Source organism: Tamandua tetradactyla, chromosome 3, assembly GCF_023851605.1.
Source record: "Tamandua tetradactyla isolate mTamTet1 chromosome 3, mTamTet1.pri, whole genome shotgun sequence".
Taxonomy (NCBI): domain Eukaryota; kingdom Metazoa; phylum Chordata; class Mammalia; order Pilosa; family Myrmecophagidae; genus Tamandua; species Tamandua tetradactyla.
In genome coordinates, this window is record NC_135329.1 from 75041532 (window position 1) to 75063713 (window position 22182).

General features: G+C 33.9%; 1 non-coding gene and 1 pseudogene across 2 annotated transcripts in view; both read right to left on the reverse strand.

Moving 5' to 3' along the window:
* Nucleotides 1–19745, reverse strand: part of LOC143677385 (protein DBF4 homolog A pseudogene) — a 203586-nt pseudogene extending 183841 nt beyond the window's left edge. Inside the window, exons 1-5 of the transcript XR_013172559.1 lie at nucleotides 19542–19745; nucleotides 18682–18757; nucleotides 17592–17672; nucleotides 14376–14545; nucleotides 11799–11919 (exon numbers count right to left, since the gene is read on the reverse strand). The product of XR_013172559.1 is annotated as a protein DBF4 homolog A pseudogene (transcript). The remainder of the gene's footprint in view (nucleotides 1–11798; nucleotides 11920–14375; nucleotides 14546–17591; nucleotides 17673–18681; nucleotides 18758–19541) is intronic.
* LOC143678550 (U6 spliceosomal RNA) lies at nucleotides 3056–3163 on the reverse strand. Its single transcript, XR_013173339.1, has one exon. It is a non-coding gene; the product is annotated as a U6 spliceosomal RNA (small nuclear RNA).
* Nucleotides 19746–22182: the final 2437 nt, after the last annotated feature.

Consider the following 22182-nt stretch of genomic DNA (forward strand, 5'->3'; position numbering starts at 1 on the left):
TATTTCTTCTAGTATATCAAATTCCAGAGCTAGAAAACTAGAACAGATGGAAGGAAGTTATTAAGAAAGTTAAAAGATAACACACAGAGTACAAGACAATAGTTGCAAATCATATGTTGGATAAGGGTATAATACTCAGAATATAGAAAAATCTTTTACAATGCAACAAAACAACCCAATCAAAACTGGACAAAGGACTTGAATAGGCATTTCTCCTTAGAAGATACACAAGTGTCCCATAAACATGCAAAAAGATGCTCAACATCTTTGGTACTAGAGAAATGCAAATGAAAACCACAATGCGATACTACTTCACACATATAAGGACTTTTTATTTAAAAACAAAAAATAACAAGTGTTGGAAATGATGCTGAGAAATCAGAACTCTAGTGCATTGTTGGTGGGGATGTAAAATGGTGCAGCTGCTGAGTAGAGCAATAGGACTTCTCCTCAAAAAGTTAAATATATAATTCCTATGTGACCCAAAAATCCCTTTCTATGTTTATACCCAAAGACGGTTAAAACAAGGTCATTGATGTTATGCAGCAATCTTTATAGCATCATGATTCACAACAGCCCAAGCTGGAAACAACTCATGTCCATCAACAATGAATGGACAACCAAAACATAGCACATACACACAATGAAATGGTATTCAGCCATAAATATAAATGAATGTATGAGACAAGCAAGAAAATGGCAGAAACTTGCAAATGTCATGCAAAGTGAAATAAGCAAGAAACATAAGGAGAAAAATTGTATGATGTCATTTAAAAGAGATGATTAGAAACAACAATTTGTAGACAGAAAACAGATTGTAGACTAACAAATAAGGAGAGGATGGAGGGAGGAGGGAAAGTGGAGTGTAAAAAACAGTATTTCTTCACTCTAGAGCTGCTTAGAGCCACTGATGTGCTAATGTGGTTTATAAGTCTTTACTGAGTAAGTGTACTGAAGCTAGATTTCCTCTCTACTGTGTGATCTTGGGCAAACTTCTTAACCTCTTGAGCCACAGCTTACTAACATGTAAAATCTCAATGGGTTCCTCACAGGCATGTGGAGATTTAATTTAATGTAATGTAAAGCAGTTAGAAGGATGCCTGGAAAATAAAAAGATTTTGTGCAGATACTAATGTAAAATCTATTCTTTCTAAAATGTTTTCTTCAATATTCATTTATTTAAGTTTATTTATTTAGTGGTTTATATATTAGATAATCCTTAGACTATCCAAGGATTATGTTTATTTCCTAATATATCCACTTACATTAAAAAATACTCTTGTAAACTAGCTTTTCACTAAGGGATTATCTCAAATTGCTTTATTAAAGGAATCCTTGAATTCAACACACTTCAATGCATCAATCCCCAGACTCAACAAATTGAGGAGAAATTTGACATGCCAAATTCATTTAAAAATCAGTCTCAATGCTAGCTTTATCAGTGTTCACTCCTAATTATAGTGAAAGATGTAATTTAGATTTTTTTTATTGAAATTCCTGGTTCAGTATGACAGCTTGCTTGCAGGCCTCAAGGAAGCCACCCACAACTATTCATTAAATATTCAGGCAGATTCACTGAAATATTTTTTTAAAATCTCAGAAATCTTTAAAAATGTGATTCTGACAGATAACTAAACATTGGAACCTTGTAGAAATCGATGCTTATGTGAGGTGGAACTTGATGGAGAAAAAGTGTAAAAATATAGAGCTAAGTTTTAATTCATAGAATAAATGTCTTCTCTTTTAAGACTCACTTTAGAAATGAAAAGATAAGTCTACCCCCACTGATCCACTAACTCAGAGATGCAGAACTTTTCACAAGCATGGACATCCCACAGCAGTTTTGTTCAGCTAATAGCAGAAAAATGTAGGGGAAAAAAAGCAATAGCAAAATGCTTTCTGAGGAGAGTGGAATTCCCATGGCTAAAACGGTTGTAAGTAGGGGAAAAGGAGACATAGCCTGTTAGATATACGGGCTGAAAAGTGCATTCTTCAGGGAACAGTGTTGGCTCAGTTCTTTGATTCAATACCAGAAAACCTGGAAACGATGTTCAGAAAAACAATCCAAACAGACCAGTGCCAGAAGATGAAGAACTGGAAGTTGGACTGGAACCTGTGCATGGTAACCTTCCCTTCAGTTACAGATTTAAAATAGAATCTGCACACTGAGCCAGTCCTCAGGAAATACAGCTCAAGGCCAATTCCCTCACCTGATCTGGTAAGGCACGAAATGGCTGAATCTACATCTATTGAGGATGAATATGGAAGACAACAGCTACAGGGGTACCAGGAAAAATGCTGCAAAGAAAGGGAAATTGAACATTTTCTAGGCCACACAGTAATGACATACTAACAAATTAATTTACTGTTGAGTCTAAGCAAAAATACAGATAAAAATTTACATAGACATTAAATAAAATCAACTAGATAAATTCAAATGCCTGCTAATTTGTACATTTGTCTCTATGGGAAAATATAACCAATTGATATAAAGAGGCAATTTAATGAATCAGCAATGTTCATTTAAAAAAAAATGAAAAAAAAGAACTCATCGATAATCAACAATGAATGAAAATTATAGTAACAATAAACCAGTTTTTCTTATTTTGTCTCCCCCAAAGGATAACAAATATTGATGATAATTAGAAAATTAGGTACTTTCATACATTAGCAGTATGACTATTAAATTCTACAATTATTTTTATTTCAATGCATGCAGATTTAAAGTATGCAAATTTAAGACATGCAGCCACAATTATCAAAATTTCTCCAATAATAAGATGTGCTGGAATATATAATCATTACTGGCCAATAGAACCTTTTGAATTGATGGAAATGTTCTATAACTTGGCTGCTTCTAGCAAGAGTAATTATTGAGCACTTGAAATGTAACTATGACTGAGAATCTGAATTTTTAATTTAATTTTTATTTTAAGAAATTATATTTAAATTTTAAGAGCCCACATATGCCAGTGGCTACAATATTAGTACAATAATGAAGTATTCTATTTAAGAATATTTATTGAAACAGTTTTGTAACTGCAAAATAAGTTTTTTAAATATGGCACACTTTGAATTTGCAGTCATCCTTGTGCGGGAGCCATGCCAAGATTCACTGTATCATTCCAATTTTATTTAGTATATATGCTGCTGAAGCAAGCACTGCAAAATAATTTTTAAAAGCCAAACATTCATAAATAAGGAATAAATTAATATATATACATGCAAATTAAGGAAGTTCATCTTTATTGACCAAAACTAAATAGGATAAAATTATAATACAATTTTGAAATGATAATGAAAGCACAATAAGCACAATAAAATATTAGGTATTGATAGATCATGAATTTTACAATTTTTGGTATATATCATATGCTTAAATTTGTACACACATATATATATTGAATATGTAGAGAAAGATGTAAAATACAATCAAACAATACTTAAAATTTGTGGAAATGAGATTTGATAAAGTGTGTTGGTTTGCTAATGCTGCTGGAATGAAATATACAGAAATGGGTCAGCTTTTACAAAGGGGATTTATTAAACTACAAATGTACAATTCTAAGGCCATGAAAAAGTCCAAATTAAGGCATAAACAAAAGGATTCCATCACTGAAGAAAGGTTAATCATCTGGGGTGGATTTCTCCGTCACATGGGAGGGCCTATGGCTTGCTTTCCAAAACAGATTTCTTAGCTCCTTGGGTCCTTCTGCATCTCCAAATGTCTGCATCAATGTTCTCTCCAAAATGCTCACCTCTCTTAAAGGATGCCAGTAAACAGATTAAGACATACCTTGAATAGGCAGAGTCACATCTCCATCTAATGCAAACTGACCCACCCACAACTGGATGGGTCTCATCACCATGGAAACAACCTAATCAAAAGGCCCCACCCAACAATATATCTGCCCCCACAAGATTGGATTGAAGAACATGGCTTTGTTAGGGTACCTAACAGTTTCAAACCAGTACAGGAAGCCTAAGTAATATTTCATTTTTAATTGATTTTTTAATTAATTTATTTTTTGCATGAACAAGGCACCAGTAATCAAACCCAGGTCTCCAGCATGGCAGGCAACAACTCTGCCTGCTGAGTCACTGTGTTAACTATTTTAATTCAATATATTTCTAATTAAATTTTAAAGTCATCTTTAAGACATACCAATTCTGTTCTTAAAGAAAAACTTGTGGGTATATTTAAAAAGTTCATAAATAAAAAATTTAAATATATAACTTCAGAAGATGAAGTATACTTCAAAATGAAGATAAATTGATGTAACTGATATAGATGAAAGTGGAAACTAATGGCAAAATGAAGTTGTCCAAAAAAAAGAATCACAGTGAGTGATTCTTTTAGATTACTTACAAAAGAAATAGACACTATCAACGTAACATTGAAAAGTCAAAATGTACAGAATAATGTGAGAGAAAAAAATTATAGCTATGGAGAAATTTTAATAAAATTCAATAAAGGAAGGATCAATAATGCTGATATAAAATGATTATCACGCTGATTGAACGCTTAAAATTGTCAGCAAGAGTAAAAAACAAACTTTGCTCAAAGAATGTTCTTATACCCGATTTCCAGGATTTCTCTATAATTTTAACTAATTTGATTAAATGGAATTCATTTCTCAAATATGATAATATCCCTGTGTATGTCTATGGGTATAGACATAAAGGGAGTTTTAGTGATGTATCACTACAACCTGATAGATATCTATGGTGACATGAGACCTAAGAACTTTGAAGAGCCAATCATGAGGTAGTTAATGAACCAGTCAGCTGCACAAATGTTTCCCTTTTTAGTTAATCAAGTGAAAGTAGTCTATGTTACGAGCATAGTTACATCATTCTACTAATTTATATGACAGATAGTGTTATTAATTTTTTGGGTGGGGATGCATGGTCTGGGAATCGTATCTGGGTCTCCTGTATGGAAGGTGAGCATTCTATCACTGAACCACTCATTCAGCCTGTGTTATTAAGTTTAAAAATTCTTTTTGGGACTGGATAAAAGTATGTAGCACACTGAATTCAGGTAGTAGTCAAGAGCACTAAAGTCTTTGCTCAAAGATGAATCCCAGTGTGGAAGCATCATTCATCTTTCTCTACCAGTTCTCCTGCTGTGTTATTCAGATGCTATAGGTCTCCACAGTGTCAAGAAGGCCTGCACATCTATCTGTAATCCCAAGTCTCTGTAAGCCTACAAAGTTTAGAAAACATCTTAAAACATCTCTATTTAGGATTCCTGAAAGTCTCTTCTTCAAGGTGGCTACACAATATTTTTTTGACAATCTGGTAAATTTTGGATTTCTGTCTTGTTGCTCAGGGGAGAGAGCTTGGAAACTTGGGGTCAGAAAAGGACTGTAATGAGTTCAAGTAACTTAGTAAGGCAACTGACAGTTGATGAGATATTGGGATATTCTTACAGTATTATAGGTGGCAGGTCCTCATCTAGTAGACTTAGGAAAGAAGTAAAATAGTCAGAGTAACAGCAAGGAGAGGCAAAATCACGTTGCCAGTTCCCTGAAAATGACATTAGAGTAGTCCCAGTGGGTGCCAGCAGCCACATGTTCCCAGGGAACTTTTCCTTATGAGTGCCAGCAAAGTTCTCAGGTCATTAGGGAAGAATTCTTTCATTTCTACTGAAAACCCACAAGGCACCTTAAATTGTGAAAAATGCATACATTTTAACCTGCCCAATTCTAACTTATAAAATATCTGTTCTCATGTCCAACTGTCTTTTTAAAGAGCTATTTAAAGAAGCACACACATTTTAATCACAGTATATGTAATTCCCTTTTTAAAAAATTTCAAAATCTATAGAACTGAATGATTTTCTAGGAAGAAAAAAAACATGTAAAAATCTGAAAAGACCACAATAGTAGAGGGACAGTAAAATTCTAATCCTTAGAGTCCTCCAGGAGCAGTTTCTGTGAATGTAGTCCAAGATTTCCAGGAGCAAATATTATGTGTCAGTGCCTGTGTCTGCTCTACTCTGCTCTGAGCACTCTCCAAAATGTTTCCTCCTTTAAAGGATTCCTGTAAATAAATCCAGACCCACCAACAACAGGTGGCATCACATCTCCATCTAATCAAAAGGTCACCCCACAATTGGGCACCTCACCTCTCTTTGGAGATAATTTAATTAAAAACAATCTGGCTGTCACCATTTACATGTTTCTTTTCTTAGAGGAGTTAGCCAATGCTGAAGAGAAGAGTTTTTAGAGAGGAAAGAGAAACAACTCTGCAGTGACATGGAGAGATTTCCTGTAATTGGCAAAAAAAAAAAAGAACAAAAAAAACAATCTGGATTAAAATAAATGACTGACCCCACAAGACTGAATTAGGATTAAAATACAGCTTTCTGAGGTGAATAACACTTTGAAACTGGCACAGTGTGACAATGTGAAATCTGTTTTAACCTGCACTAGCACTCACCACATATGTGACATTCTGTTTCCACATATTGTGAATTATAATATTTCAGCGTTCTAAATTTGAATATCTTCAGCAATATAAAATGTTATAATTATTTTAATGTGTTCCTCTTACTCAATGTATTTGCGGCTCATTGCATCATTAGCAGATCAACGTGCCCTTCTGTAGTTTTCAATTCAATTCTTTGTCCATTTTCCTATTTATATTTTCTGCTTTTTAAAACATTTAAAAACATTCATGAAATAATTCAAACTTGCAGGAAAGTTGCAAAAACGTCATAGAACTCCAACATGTTCCCTACCCAGATACTCAAATTTACAAATTGTTAGCGTTTGCTACATTGTCATCAGTCTGCCTATCTATTTAATCATCTATCTTGTCTTTTTAAAATTAGTTTGTAGTTGTTTCTTATACATAGTCAACCTTTGTTTAACTCAAAGAATGATTAATGATGCAATTAATATTCAGTAATGATTAAGTGATGATTAAGATTGGTGTGATCAAATCTTTTATTTTCTCACCTTCTAGTTTGTGCTTTAGTTAATGTAACATAACTTCCCAACACAAGAAGCAAAATTTATCTACACTTGTCTTCTGTTACATTTTTTTTCTCTTTCTGTTTTAGGTCTTGTGCTGGTTTGAAACCATTGTGTACTCCAGAAAACCCATGTTCTTTAATCCTGATTCAACATTGTTGGATGGGATCTTTTTTTATTACATTTCCACGGAAATGTGACCCACCCAATTGTGTGTGTGATCTTTTGGTTAGGTGGTTTCCATGAAGATGTATCTTCACCCTTTCAAGGTGGGTTGCTCATTGGAGCCCTTTAAGAGGGAACCATTTTGAGAAAAGCTTTAGAACTGACACAGACAGAGACATTTGGAAATACAGAAAGAAAATAAACCCTGGGAACCTGTTTGAAATCAGGAGTCAAAGGACCACCAGGTGCAATCCATGGACCTTCTAGATGGGTCTTTCTTGAGTCAAGGTATCTTTGTTTGGATGCCTTAGTTTGGACATTTTTATGGCCTTAGAACTGTAAACTTGTGACTTAATAAATTCCCTTTTTAAAAAGCCATTCCTTCTGGTACATTGTATTCTGGAAGCCTTAACAAAACAAAACAGTTCTTTACTTTGTTTATTGTGCACCAATGTCTTTGGCATAATAAGGAAAATTAAATTTACTTTACTCATATTTTATGTCAATTATTACAATATCAATATTGATTCAGCTAGGCATAAATCCCTTCTAGTCCATATGCATTTGAGAATGTTTGTCAACTGTCTGTTCAAAAATTTTACAAAATTTTAGAGATTATTTACAAGAGAAATCATATCCTTACATATAAAGTCCTTCAATCTAAGGACACTATTCATGTCATTTATTCAGTGTTAAGATATGTTTAAATACTGATGAAACACAAATAAGGAGATTCATATTACAGTAGAAATTATAGTATTAGAGTATATGGTCAGGCAGTTCATAAATAAAATTTTTATTTCATCCAATTGGTTATTTTTTTCTATTTATGAATCTGAATTTCAGTTTATAAATATAAAGCTTTTTAATTGAAATCTACTTCACATACCATAAAATTCATCCTTTTAAAGTATACATTATAGTGATTTCTAGGATACTTATAACAATATGCAAATATCACCACTTTTCCACCAACCCCCAAAAGAAATCCCATACCAATTAGTAATCATTCTCAAATCTTCCATCTATACATTTCCCAGCAACCATTAACAAACTTTCTATCTGTAAATGTATCTATTATGGACATTTAATAAATCGAATAATATAACATGTAGCCTTATACATCTGACCTATTTTATTTAGAACAATTTTTTCAAGGTCATCATGCTGTAGAATGAATCAGCACTTTGTTACTGTTATGGCCGAATAACATTCCATTACGTGACTTTATCAAATTTCGCTTATCAGTTCATCAGTTGATGGAACTTCAGATGGTTTCCACTTTCTAATTATCATGAATAATGCTGCTATGATTGTGCATGCTCAAGTTTTTGTGTGGATTTCACTTTTTAATTTTCTTTGTCTATAACTGGCAGTAGAAATGCCTAGACATATTTTAATTCAATGTTTACTTTTTGAGTAACTGTGAAACTATTTTGCAAAGTAACTGCACCATATTACATTCCATGTACATCAGCAAAGAATGAGGGTCTCAATTTCTGAATATACTTGTAAACCCTTGTGATTACCTGTCTTTGTGATCATAGCAGTCCTAGTGAGTGTGGTTTTGATTTGTTTTGCTTAATGATATTAAGCAACATTTCATATGCATATTGGCTATTGTTTATCTTCTTTGAAACAGTAGCCATTCAAATCTTTTTGTTGGTCTTTTTTGTTGCCCCATTGTTGAGTTGTAAACATTCCTTATATAGTCTAGATAATACACCTTAACAGATACATATATGTTCTGCTCAATCTTCTTCTATTTCCTGGAATTTATTTTCACTTTCTGGGTAGTGTTTTTGATGCATAAACATTTTAAATTTAGATGAAGTCCAATTCCATTTTTTTTGGACTTTTGTACTTTTGGCATCCTATCAAAGAAACCACAGCCCACTTCAATGAAGGTTATGAAGTGTTAACCTATGTATTCTTATAATAGTTTTACTAGTTTTAGCTCTTATGTTTAGGTGTTTGTTACTGCATGTGTTAATTTTTTTATAAGGTGGGAAGTAGAAATCAAGCTCATTCTTTTACAGGTGGATATTCAGCTGTCCAAGCACTAACTATTGAAAAGGCTATTCTTTCTCCATGAAGTTGTGTTGGCACCTTTGTTAAATCCATGCATTTTTCTATTAAATATTAGTTCTACTCTATTGGTCTATATTTCTATCATTATGCTAGTATCACACAGTTGTGATTTTAAAATTACAAACCAATGGCCAGAAAGCACATAGAAAGAAGCTCAATATTATTAGTCATCATAAGAGGAATGCAAATCAAAACCACAGTGAGATAACATTTCACACCCACAAGAACAGCTGCTATTAAAAAAATGGGAAATAATAAATGTGTGAAAGGATGCATAGAAATAGGAACAGTCATTCATTGCTGGCAGTAGTAATAAATGGGTTGCTGTTGGGAAAGGCAGTTTGGCAGTTCCTCAGAAAGCTATGTATATATCAACTACCATATAACCCAATAAGCCTGCTACTAGGTATATATACAAAAAATTGAAAGCAGGGACTCAAACAAATATTTTCAGACCAATGTTCAGAGCAACATTATTCAAAATTGACAAAAGATGGAAGCAACCCAACTCTGCAGTCACTTATGAATGGATAAATTCCCACCTTATACAAAAATTAACTCATACAGGATCAAATACCTAAACATAAAAGCTAAAACTGATAAAACTCTTTTATAAAAATGTATAGGTTAAATCTTCATAACCTTCACTGAACCGAGCTGTGGTTTCTTCAGTCAGATGCCAAAAGCACAAACGCCCCCCCAAATTGATATATGTATACATACAATGCAATAATATGCATTAGCTTATTAGTCAGCTCCTAAAAGAAATGAAGTCTTGGTACTTGAGAAAACATGGATAAAATGCGAAGCCATATTGGGTGAGATAAAATAGGGACAAAGGACAAATATTATATGATCTCACTGATTTGAAACAGTGAGAATAAGCAAACTCATAGCATCAGAATTTGGAATATAGGCTACTAAGTTCTTTGGATAGAGAATAGTTAGTTAAGACTCAAAATGCACAGTGCTCCTATTTGTAATTATGGAAATGTCTAGATAATGAATGGTGGTGAAGGTAGCATAACATTATGAATGCAATTAACAGCATTGAAATATATAACTTAGTGTGATAAAAGGAGAAATGTTTGTCTGTATAATAGGTAACAGAATAAATATTAAAAATAAAATTCCATGGAACTATTTTACACAGACAGGGAACTGTAAATTAAACCATAGACTTTAATGAATTGTACATTTTTTTTAAAATGTGCTATCATCAACTATAAAAAGTATTCCACATCACTGCAAGTTGTTTTTTGTTGGGGTGGAAATATGGGAATCCTGTATTTTATGCATGGTTTGTTCTGTAAATCCACAACTTCTCTAATAAAAAATAATGAAGATAAGGTACATGATGACAAGGAAAAGTTACTTTAATCACTGTACTCTAGAAGGGCACACTAGTAAAAAATATTTGAGCAGAAATGGCAAGTCATGTCCCAGCTTTATTTAAAATTGAGTTAGGTTGTACACTGTAATTTAATAGCTTACATGAATACTGCACTTAGTTTCTTCAAATATTCTTAAATATTTATGTACACAAATATTATGCATACAAGCACATATCTAGACAAACTGTTCTCTTCCTTTCTATCATATTCAGATGTGAATATTCATCTCAGTCTTTGATTTTTCCCATAGTCCCTATTACACACCCTTCTGTAGTTTTTATATTTTTTCCAAAATGAAGACATCATATTTCATAAAAATATTGATGCGTCATGCACATGAGCATGAACAAGAGAAATATTTCAGAATGAAAGAAAATATTCAAGATGTTTCTCATCAATGACTGTTTCATTGCTATGATCATCAAAATATCCTTAATTAATCAGCAGTCACTATTATAATTGCTTGAAAATGTCAGACAGATAATATAAAAGACTAAGATTGCACATCAACTGTCATCTACCAGAGAGTGTTTCCCCTGAAAATAATGTTAGGTAGTGGTCAATTCAATTTCATATAATCTTCAAGAACTTTCAAAACTGAAGGTATATCTTCTCTCAGAACTGAATGCTCTCTGCTATTAAGTTCTTAGTCATTTGTGTGCTGTTCTGTAGGCATTATCAGTGGTCCCATCACTACCTCTGGGATTATGGAAACATCTAATAATAATGAGAATTCCATTCAAGTATGAAAAGCTAATTATCACAGTCAATTCGCTGTGGGTAAATTGGAGTAAAAACAGTCATTAACTATGCTGTACTAAACGAGCAGCCTCCTTTATTACCAAACAAATGCCAGAGGTTGGTATTACAGATGTTAATAAAAGAAGCTTATATTAAATCTCTATGGAGCTTAAAAGTAAGGTGTACTCTGCCATTGAAACACTAACTAGAATGTTAGTAAACTGAATTGCATCATTGTCTGCTATTTAATGTTTAGGAATAACATTCAAAATATAATATAATGCACTTCTATGAGAAAAAATACATCTGTTACCTTTCCTAAGGCAAAAAGGTTTAAGCACCATTTAATTATATGTTGTTTGGAACAACTGATGTTGGGTTACTTCAAACTTTAGTTTGAAAATTGGAGTTAATAAAAACTTACCAGTTTCATTCAATGTTACTTTTCTGTCAGCAAGGGACATGAATAGTATGGGTTGAAATTTATAGTTGAAATGATTTAACACTGCTTCTCTTAGAGCTTGAGGCATGGAATTGATGTAATTCTGAAATGATCAAACCAGAAATAGGTGCTGTGAACACTATATAAATATTCAAGGTTCAGTGTTTATTAAAACTGTGAGACAGGAGAAAGTTGCAGTTAATTATATTATGAAAACAGTGCATTGCTGTATCAATAATCTTCTCTCAATAACGATATCAGCATAGATTCCAGAATGTAGAAAGATACATGAAATTTTGCATGTTTTTTCAATTACTAGACCTGAAATTGATAGTTTCATTTAATCCGGTTCTAACAAATAGCAGTAATATGTATTATATTTTAAATCAAGAATTAAATTTGAATATTTTATAAGAGGAAACATGGTTCTAAGTGGTAAAATTGAAGAAACAAACAACTTTGTAATTATCTTTTAAAGGAAAGGATCCAGCTTTAGCATTGTAGACTGATTTTAATTTAGAAGTCTGAGTTCTCTTTAATACTGTAATAAAATGTCAAGATTATTTGAAAATAGAAAAATTACATGAATATCAAATAAGTGAATTTATTTTTGTATCTATATATCTATGGAAATTTGCTGTGTATATTTTAATCTATAGGAAGATCTAGAAGAGAATATCCTCTTAGCTGACCAAAGGGCTTAAAAAATAATAATTCACTCTCTGTTGGTATGTTCTGATTATGTTATAGCTGAATATTCCTTTTTAATTTTTTATTTTCACTAGAAATTGTGGAAAGAGTAAATAATACATGAGATAGGAAATTGTATATACAACAGTCTGCCAAGAAAGTTATCCAATTTGACACATTGTGACTATAAGTGTCACCAACACACACACACACACACACAATCACACACTCTTACTACATTGCTAGACACATTGCCTGAAAGCATCTGCGTTTATGAATTATGTGTTTGTTTTCTAGTCCACTGAAGAATCATACAAGAAACTAGTAAGAACACAGCAACACCAATTACAAATCAGGACAATCTAGTGCAAAATTAAACTATACTAAATTAATACTGTCTCTTGAAGAGTGAAATTCAGCTGATTAGATGTCTAATGATGTTTAGTAAAATAATTCACTACTATAGCAATGCAGCTATTTGTAAAAACTTTCTACTTGATATTTTGAGAACATTCACAGTTTTTACAGCTGATCAAGTGGTATCAAAGTTAGTAATACTTAGAACTTGAGAACTTTGCCATCTGAAGTTGTAGATGTTTCCTTGTTGCCTTAATTTTAAATTGCTTTATGAAACATTATGCAGAGGCTTTACAATGATTATATGAATACTTTATTCAAATATGCCTGTGCTTAAGCTAACTAAGATATCCATTTTTGGTGGTTCTAATAAAAAAAGTAAAATTTCCCAGTGAATTTGTTATAATATTTGGGACATTTGTATCTACTGACTATTTTGGAGGAAAGTAGATGTGGAGTAAAAGGTTTCTCCTTTACTGATACCTAACAATTGTTTTAAAATCAGCATAAGCACTGAAAAAAAAGCCTTGCTATTACAATGTTGAGGGAGAAGCTTATAAACCATGCAGTTATTTTTCTGACTAAGCTATATACTAGGTAGAGATTTGGGCACTCAACACCTCCCATTGTTAATGGTCTTTATCTGGAGGTTCTGATTTACTTATTTCTCTATAAGATAATTAAAATAGGACATGAAAATACAGTCCTTACATCAACAAGCACTATATGGTATGAACACCAAAGAACAGATAAATAAATGGAAAATAATATCACTTAGAAGTAGGTATTAACAAACTGATCCATAATAATGGTTCAAAATCTGAAAGGAAAGGATACATAATTTGATAATGTATGGGTTATTTGTTTAATCATTTTTGTAAAAAGGAAGTAATCATATAAAATCACAGCACTTAATGCATCTCAATAAATTCCAAAAATGGGAATATATAAGTAGTAGTATATAAGTGAGTGTTTTCCTGATTATAAAAAGGAAAGAATTTTCAGAGTATAAAATTTGAAATTAAATTCTAGAAATAATCTCATAAAAATTTGCAGGTTTTATACCGTAAAAATCATAGAGTGGATCAAGGAAAAATTAAATGGATATATACATGGATAATATTAAATTATATATATATATATATATAAAGAAAGTACCCAAATATCTTTACTATATCACTCAAAACAAAAAATGTAAATGCACTAAGAACAAAGATACAGATAATTCACAAAATGTATTGGAGACATACCAGAGACCTGGGTGGGTCATGTGTGGTTAGAAACACTTGCAGAAAGAAAACTATAAATGTTTCTGTTACTTCTTCAATTCATTTACTTTTTGTCTGCCACATTCAGATTCCTTGAACTGACAGAACTTTATGAAAATACAGTAGTCTCAGAAATAACATATGATTTTTAATTCTCATTAATTTTTCATTCCCTGGGGCTGTGTTCACTTATCATAATAAGATCTTATAAAATACATGTGTGATCTATCACAATTGAACTCACAAGAATGCATTCCATTCGTGAAATGAGAGTTGAACTTGTGGTGCAGTGCCTCATTTACAGCATTCTTAAAGTTCTTTCTGAAGTTTCTTCTTCACTCAGTTGATCTCAGTCATGATGGGCAATAAGTATTAATAGGCATCACTCAAGGAAGAAATCTCCCAGTAAAATTTCTGTGATAAACACAAGGATTTCTGTGATCTGATGGTCACCTATTTTTCTGTGAATAAACCACATTAAATTTGACTAAATCAAAATAAATATCTGCTGCCAAAAAAGAAGGCCAAAATCAAAGATACTAAAATCAATGAACCAGAGAAACCACACCATATTTAAGGCCACTGAACAACAAGCAGGAATAAATTCTTGTCAGACTTATGGAAAATAAAGAGAAGAAAAGTCTGTAAAGGTTCCTTTACTGTCGCCATCGGAATCATGCAAGGATGTGTGGGGACTGTGAATTGGAAATGCAAGATCTAAGGTGGTAGAAGAGGAGCCACAATCATACTCAGAGTTTAGCCAGGACCCTGCTGGGCTTCTGAAACTCCTGCCTTTCTCTAAGCCCTGCTCTAGGAAACTGGGTGGGCACCTGCTTTGCTTTCAGCTGGCAGTTTGTTCCTGAATGGGTCACTGTCCCTAGACCTCAATAAATGCACCAATAAGCTGTAGGCACCTCATGCTTGGAAAGGGTCAGAGGGTGGGTGCAATGAGGAGGGAGAGAGCCTGGGTAGGTGTGGCCTCTGCAGAGAGAGTAAAGGCAAGGGAGCTTGTTTTAAACCTTTATTAAGCAAATCAATTATTTTGTTCATAAGACAATCTATGCAAATATCCAATATGTGAAAGATTGATGTGAAGTTACTCTGGGGGTAAAAGAGCTTATAAGGAGAATGGTGCCTGAGAGGAATAGGTGGGCCTCAGGAGAAGCCTTGGATATTCTAGGACTTCACAGAACACAGTTTCAAAACCACAGACTTAACCTATTATGGAAGGAAGAAAGTCAACAAAAATGAATACAGTAAGATACGATGTATATTTTACACTTTCCATGTTGGTTGTTGTGTTGTCTTTTCTTTTAAGTTTTCAGGAGCCTCCTGACATAGGGTGTGTTGTTTAGAAAACAAAAAATAAAATAGGAAAATCATTATGGCTGGGAATAATCCTTAAAATTACAAGCCAGAATTCTTCTCATTTTACTTTCTCATCTACCCACCTTCCAAGGGGAGAAAATGTCTTCTCTGAATAAGACCAACTAGGATTAAATTTGAAAATACTGAAATCCTTTTAAAAATCTTATTGTTCACAAAGCCTAATAAAACCTTTAAAATAACTGACCATAAATATGGAAAAAAGAAAAAAGAGAGCAAGTCTATACTATGATTTACAGTTTAAAAGTTTCTGAATATGAAGACTTTATCTATTAAAAAGATCAATTATACAAAGCCAGAGGAAAATAGGCCATATACACTTAACATGTGTGCTCATACTGGTGTTTATTGTGGCTGTGTTTACAATTCAAAATGGATGGAGGTGGCTGAAGGGTACAATGACTGAGGAATGGAAGGGGGAACTATATGTGTCAGGAGTTGTAACTGTTTTTTATAATTCTGACATACTGAGTTATGTGTATGTAACCTGGTTGTTCTCTGAAACTTTGGATATTTATGTGACACTTGAGACTCAGAGTTAGAGCTCTGAAGCTATGAATGTCAGCAGTACCCAATACAGGAATAGTTTAAAAAGGTGAAAATGGGATCAGATTTCAACTAGAGATACAAAGGAAGTTGAGAAGAGATGTTTATTTGGTGCAGAAGTTTTATTTTGTGTAGAGCATTATGTAATTTAACTTATATGGTCAATTTAGTTGAACACCATAAGGACATGGAATCTTGAATAGGGCACGAGATTTTGTTGGTTCACCCAGGTTAGTGTGATGCTCTGATATATCCCAGAGTAAGTTGGGCAGTGAATTAAGAAGTATTTGCAAAGTACCCTTGAGGGACAGGAAAGAATGGAGGAAATAGTCAACTTTCCCATCTGGAGAATTTCTGATATGCTTGCAAGCAGTGGTGACAACCAAAACAAAAAGCCAAGTCCACAATTTTGGGGTTTGCCCATATGAAACTTATTCATGCAAAAGATAAGGTAAGCCTACTTAACATTATGCCTGAGTAACCCCCACTGAACCTCTTTTGTTGCTGAGATGTGGCCTCTCTCTAAGCTAACCCAGCAGGTGAAAATACTGCCTTCCCCCTGACGTGGGACATGATTCCCAGGGGTGCAACTTTCCCTGGCAATGTGAGACAGAACTCATGGAATTCACCAGGACCTGGCATCATGAGATTGAGAAAGCCTTCTTGAACAAAAGGCGGAAGGGAGAAATGGAACAATATAAAGTTTCAGTGGCTGAGAAATTTCAGAGTCAAGAGGTTATTCTGGAGGTTATTTGTATGCACTATATAGATATTCCTTTTTAGTCTGTGGTATATTGGAAGGGCTGCAAGGTAGCACCTGAAATTGTTGAGCCATGTTCCAATAGCCTTGATTCTTGTAGATGATTGTATCAAGGTGTAAGTTTTACAATGTGGCTGTGTGGTTGTGAAAACCTTGTGTCTGATGCTCCTTTCATCCAGGGTATGGACAGATGAGTAAAAAAATATGGATAAAAAAGAACTAAATAATGGGGGTGTAAGGGGTAAACTAAACTGGGAACATGGAAATACTAGTGGTCAATGACAGGGAGGAGTCAGGTATGGGATGTATGAGTCTTTTCTTTTTTCTTTTTATTTCTTTTTCTGGAGTGATGCAAATGTTCTAAAAAATGATCGTGGTGATGAACACAGAACTATGTGATAGTATTGGGAGCCACTGATTGTACACCATGTATGGACTATATGTGTGTGAAAATTTGTCTATAAAAATATTTTTGAAACTCTCTGCCCAAATTTCTGAAATTTCTTGCTCTAAAATTTTAAAATCTTTGTGATACAGAAAAATCAATAAAATAAGAGAAGTGTATCAAGAAAATTGATTTGGAGGGTAGAGAATTACATATAGTCATAGGTATTTTATTTTTAGAAAATATATAATAAAATAAGCGGACAGACTTCATCTTAGAATTTGGATTAAATAGTAGCAATTTAATAACACAAATAGTTCATTATTAATTTGTTTGAATTTTTATCAAGTCATTGACATATAAGCAAATAAAAATGCACTCACATCATCTGCAATACCAAGGATTCAAGATATCATATATTTGAGCATGACTTTTCCAAATGAATTAGAACATCCCTGGATAACCTACAATAGAAATTTTTTTAAAAAAACACCTTGATATTTCTTACAGCTGTTCCAAAGTTGTAATGTAAAAAGAAAAAAAAATGCTTTAATGAAGCATGAAAAATACTTTATAACCAGAGAAAATGTAAAAATGCACCTTAAATTAATACAGAGTAGTATTCAAAAATTAAGAGGCGGTAACTAAAAGTAAAAAATATACACACCTGGTGTTATTGTCAAATTAATAGATTTAATAAGAAATGTATATAGTAATTGCTGATAATTTCCCTTTTCACTAAAAGTTTCTTACCTTTGAAAGCATGGCTCTGAAACATGGATAATAATTAATAAAACTGAATTCTGTTGTTCTTATTTCTTTTTGTTTGTTTTTTATTTTTTGCTTTTTCTTGTTCTTTTTATTTAGAAAAAAACAAGAATAAAACGGAATTCTTTAATGACCTACACAATATTAACTTTCCCTTGCTTCATAAAAAAGGCACTTGATTCACTAAAATTGCACCAAAATATGTTAGAAAACTTTTAACCCTCTGCATTACATAGATAGCTTCTTTAAAAGTAAAACATAAAATAATTCATATATTTTAAAGAAGGAAAACTCATGCATGTGATATCACCATGTGCTAATTACCATGTTCAATGCTTTTGAGATATAGCCCTGCTACACCCAAAGTAGATTTGGTCAGTTAGTGATTTTTGAAAGGCTGAAAACAGAATCATTACATAAAAGCTTCTACATCTAATTTTACATATTTGATTCGCCTAAAACTAAGAGCTATGATAACATCAGAGTTTTAGAGAGCTATCATTTAGGCATAAGGTTTAGCTTAGGCAAATAAATATTAACTCTTAAAATAAAACTACAAAAGATATTTTAAAAGGGCAACAAAATGCTACTTTGTCAAATCTTAAGTCCATGCAGGTACAAACTCTCCCAATGTGTATGAACTATTCAGATCCAAAACTACTTTAAATTTGTGAAAAATATAAGCAACCAGTTAAATACTTGAACCTAAATGATGTATTTTCATGTTTCTGAACATCTGCCAACTCTAAGATGTGATACAATTCAGGGTCCAAAACAGCATCTATAAATAAAAAATATATGCAAATGTGTTTTTATACTTAAATATGCGGCAACATGCTATGTTCTGTTAACTATTGACATCATTTACTTTTATGCACCAAAATAAATGAAATATACATAAACATTCTAATTCATACTTAAGACAAACCGAGGTGGCAAGAGTATAGTATTAGTGGTATACTTGACACACTACACATGCTCAGTGGAACTGAAGAAACATTTCCTCGAAAATAAACTTATGGTAAATTTTATTCGCATGGCACATTTAAGCCTATAGATTCCCTGCACACAGCTACCAAAAGCCACATATTTTCTCCTATGTAACAGCAATGTTTCCCCAAGCAGGCATATAAAATACAGACTGAGTAGACTGTCATATTTCCTAGTTCATAATAGAATTCACAGATTTCAAGGACTGTATTAATTAATCACAAATCACAGAAATCAGCTAATGTATCTTTTGGTTGAAAATAGGGTATCAGTACATGCTGTTAACTTCTGTGACTACATGTACTTGGGTTGTACAATCAAAAGAAGAGGGGGTCAGATTGAAAAGGGGAGAGATGCTCCATAAAACTTGCAATCCTAGTGCACCATGGCTGCATTTCTAGCGTAGCCAGAAGTAGTCTCTGTACAGAGAACTAAAATAAAAACATCTGATACAAAATGCTTGTCACAGATTCCCTCTCTGTCTCTCAAAAATAAAACCTTTCAAAATGATGATTACTTTCTAAACGTTTTTTAAAATTAAGAGATCAGGTCACGTTTTAAAAACAATACTCAACATTCATTCTGATTCTCCAGGCCTCCTTGGTGAGTAAGCGCAGGACACCATGACAACGGAACAGATTCCTTCTTACTTCCCATCACCAGAAGAAAGACCTAATATCGCGAGAGTCACATTGTTCTAGGCACGTCAGTCACTGCCCAGATAATTCGGGAATGCAGAAAGAGGAGCGTCGGGCAGTTCGCGAGGCGGCCGCGATGGACTGAAGATGGGGACAGTGGTCAGAGCTCTGGTAAGTGAGTCCGCCTTTCAGGGAGGGCTCCCCTCAGCTAGCGGAGCGGGTCGCTGGCCCGGCCTTTTGGGTGGAAAGGCCCCCAGGAGCACGGTGGCCGCCAGCCGGGTGTTGTGGGGGCTTGGGGGAGGTGGTGGAGGGGGCGGGGCAGGAGTTCGCTGGCAGTACCTCCTCGTGAATGCCACGTAAAAGTCATAAATTGGTATTTTAAGTCACTGAAAACCAACTTGTAAAGATGTTGCTGTTCTAATAATAATGTGTTAAGAGTTCAAGAAAATGGTGTGTATTAAGACAATTGGGAGCTTTCTCTCACATGTTCTGCGTGATTTTATGTAGTTTACAAATATTTCCCCCCAGTAAATAGTCCGCTTTTTGCTTTCTTGACAAGCTCCTTTGCACAGAAATATTTAATTTTGAGCAGAGCCCATTTAGCTTTCTCTTTGTTCATTGCTTGTGCTTTGGGTGTAAGGTCCAAGAAACCATCTCCTGTCACAATATATTTAAGATTTTCCCCTACATTTTCTTTGAGAGTTTTATGGTCTCAACTGTAATGTTTAACAACTTTGACCCATTTGGAGTTAATTGTTATGTAAGGTATGAGGTAGGCATCCTCTTTCATCCTTCTGGGTGTGAATATCCAATTCTCCTAGCACCATTTGTTAAACAGGTTGTTCTTTCCCATTTGAGTGAACTTCACTGCCTAGTCAAAATTCAATTGGCCATGTTTCAGTCTTGTAAAGCTTCTAGAATTCAATGCAACAGAAATGGATTCGCTTTTACAATGGGATTTGTAGCTCACAATTTTCATTTTATAAATTCATGAAGATGTCATAATTAAGGCATCAATAGGATTATGCTATGACTATGAAGACAGGTTGCTGGCATCCAGGATATTTCTGTCATGTTCAAGGCATGTACATTACTGGTGCCTGCTAGTTCTTCAATTCCAGGTTTCATTGTTTTAGCTTCTGGTTCCAGTAGGCCACTCTCTGTGAGTCCTCCCTTAGTTTCCCCAGAGCTGTTCTCTTTATGAGTTTCCCTTGATATTATCTCTCAGCCTCTTTGGGTTTTCTGGTTCTGTTCTGTCTTGTACCCTCCCATAAAGGACTCTAAGGAAGGAATTAAAACTAACCTTGAATTAAATGGGCCACATCTCAATTGCAATAATTTAACCAAATGTCCAAGCCGCAATACCTCTGCATCCATGGAATGGATTAAAAGAACATGGCATTTTCTGTATTACATAACAGCTCTGAATTACCGCTGCCATAGATAGGAGGGTCTATTTCTGAACTCTCAATTCTATTCCATTGTTCAGTATAGTATCCTTATATGATTCTGCTTTTTTTCATGCCTTATAAGCATTATTTTATTACGTGTCTAACCATACACTGAATAGAGGGGTTGTCAATCACAAGGTTTTTATAATCGCATGATAACAGCTATAGACAGTCATTATCATAGATCAAGGATACTGGGTTACAGTTTAGTAATTTCATGTATTTCCTTCTGACTATTCTAATACACTAGGAACTAAAAATATATCTATATAATGATTCAGAAATCATGATCATTTGTTAATTTCTCACTTATACCTCCCCCTCTCATTTGATCCTTTTTTCAGTCTTCAGGGATATCTGGGCAATTATTATTCTAACTTCTTCATGCTGGCAGGGGTTGTTGATATCATGGGTAAAGAACTGAATCTGGTTGATGTTCTTGGAGAGACTGATACCTCTGTGTTTCTGTTCTTATCTGGCATAGGAATATTCTGGAGGCTTTAAATTTCTGAAAAATATATACTTAATAAATAAATAAGTAAAGAGTACCCTGGGTATTCTTTAGGGTTTTCCAGAATACTGTTAGTTGGGGCTTGGCATCCTGTGGCCGTTTTAATATCTGGCAGAAGCTTGCATAAGAGTAACTACCAGAATGACCCTCTCAACTCTATTTGAAATCTCTTAGCCACTGATACTTGACTTTGCTTCATTTCTTTTTCCTCTTTTAGTACAAGAAGGCAGTGTCAGTCACAGGATGCCAGGGCCAGGCCCATCCCTGGAAGTCTTTTCCCCTGTTGCTAGGGAGATTTACACCCCTGGAAGTCAAGTCCGACATGGAGGCTAGCATAATATGTTTATTCACAGAGTTTGGCTTAGAGAGAGAGGTCACATCTGAGCAGCAATAGAGTTTCTCTGGGGGTGACTCTTAGGCATAATTATAAGTAAGCTTAACATTATCATTACAGAACTAAGTTTTCTAAGGTGAAGCCTCAAGTTATAGGGTTGGCTTATTAAATTGGGAGTCCCTAATACTTGAGAGAATATCAGGAAATTCTCTCTACCTGTGTTGCAACTGCACTCTTTGTGTTACTCCTAATAAGTCACTGTGCCCTGCATCCAGTGCCTCA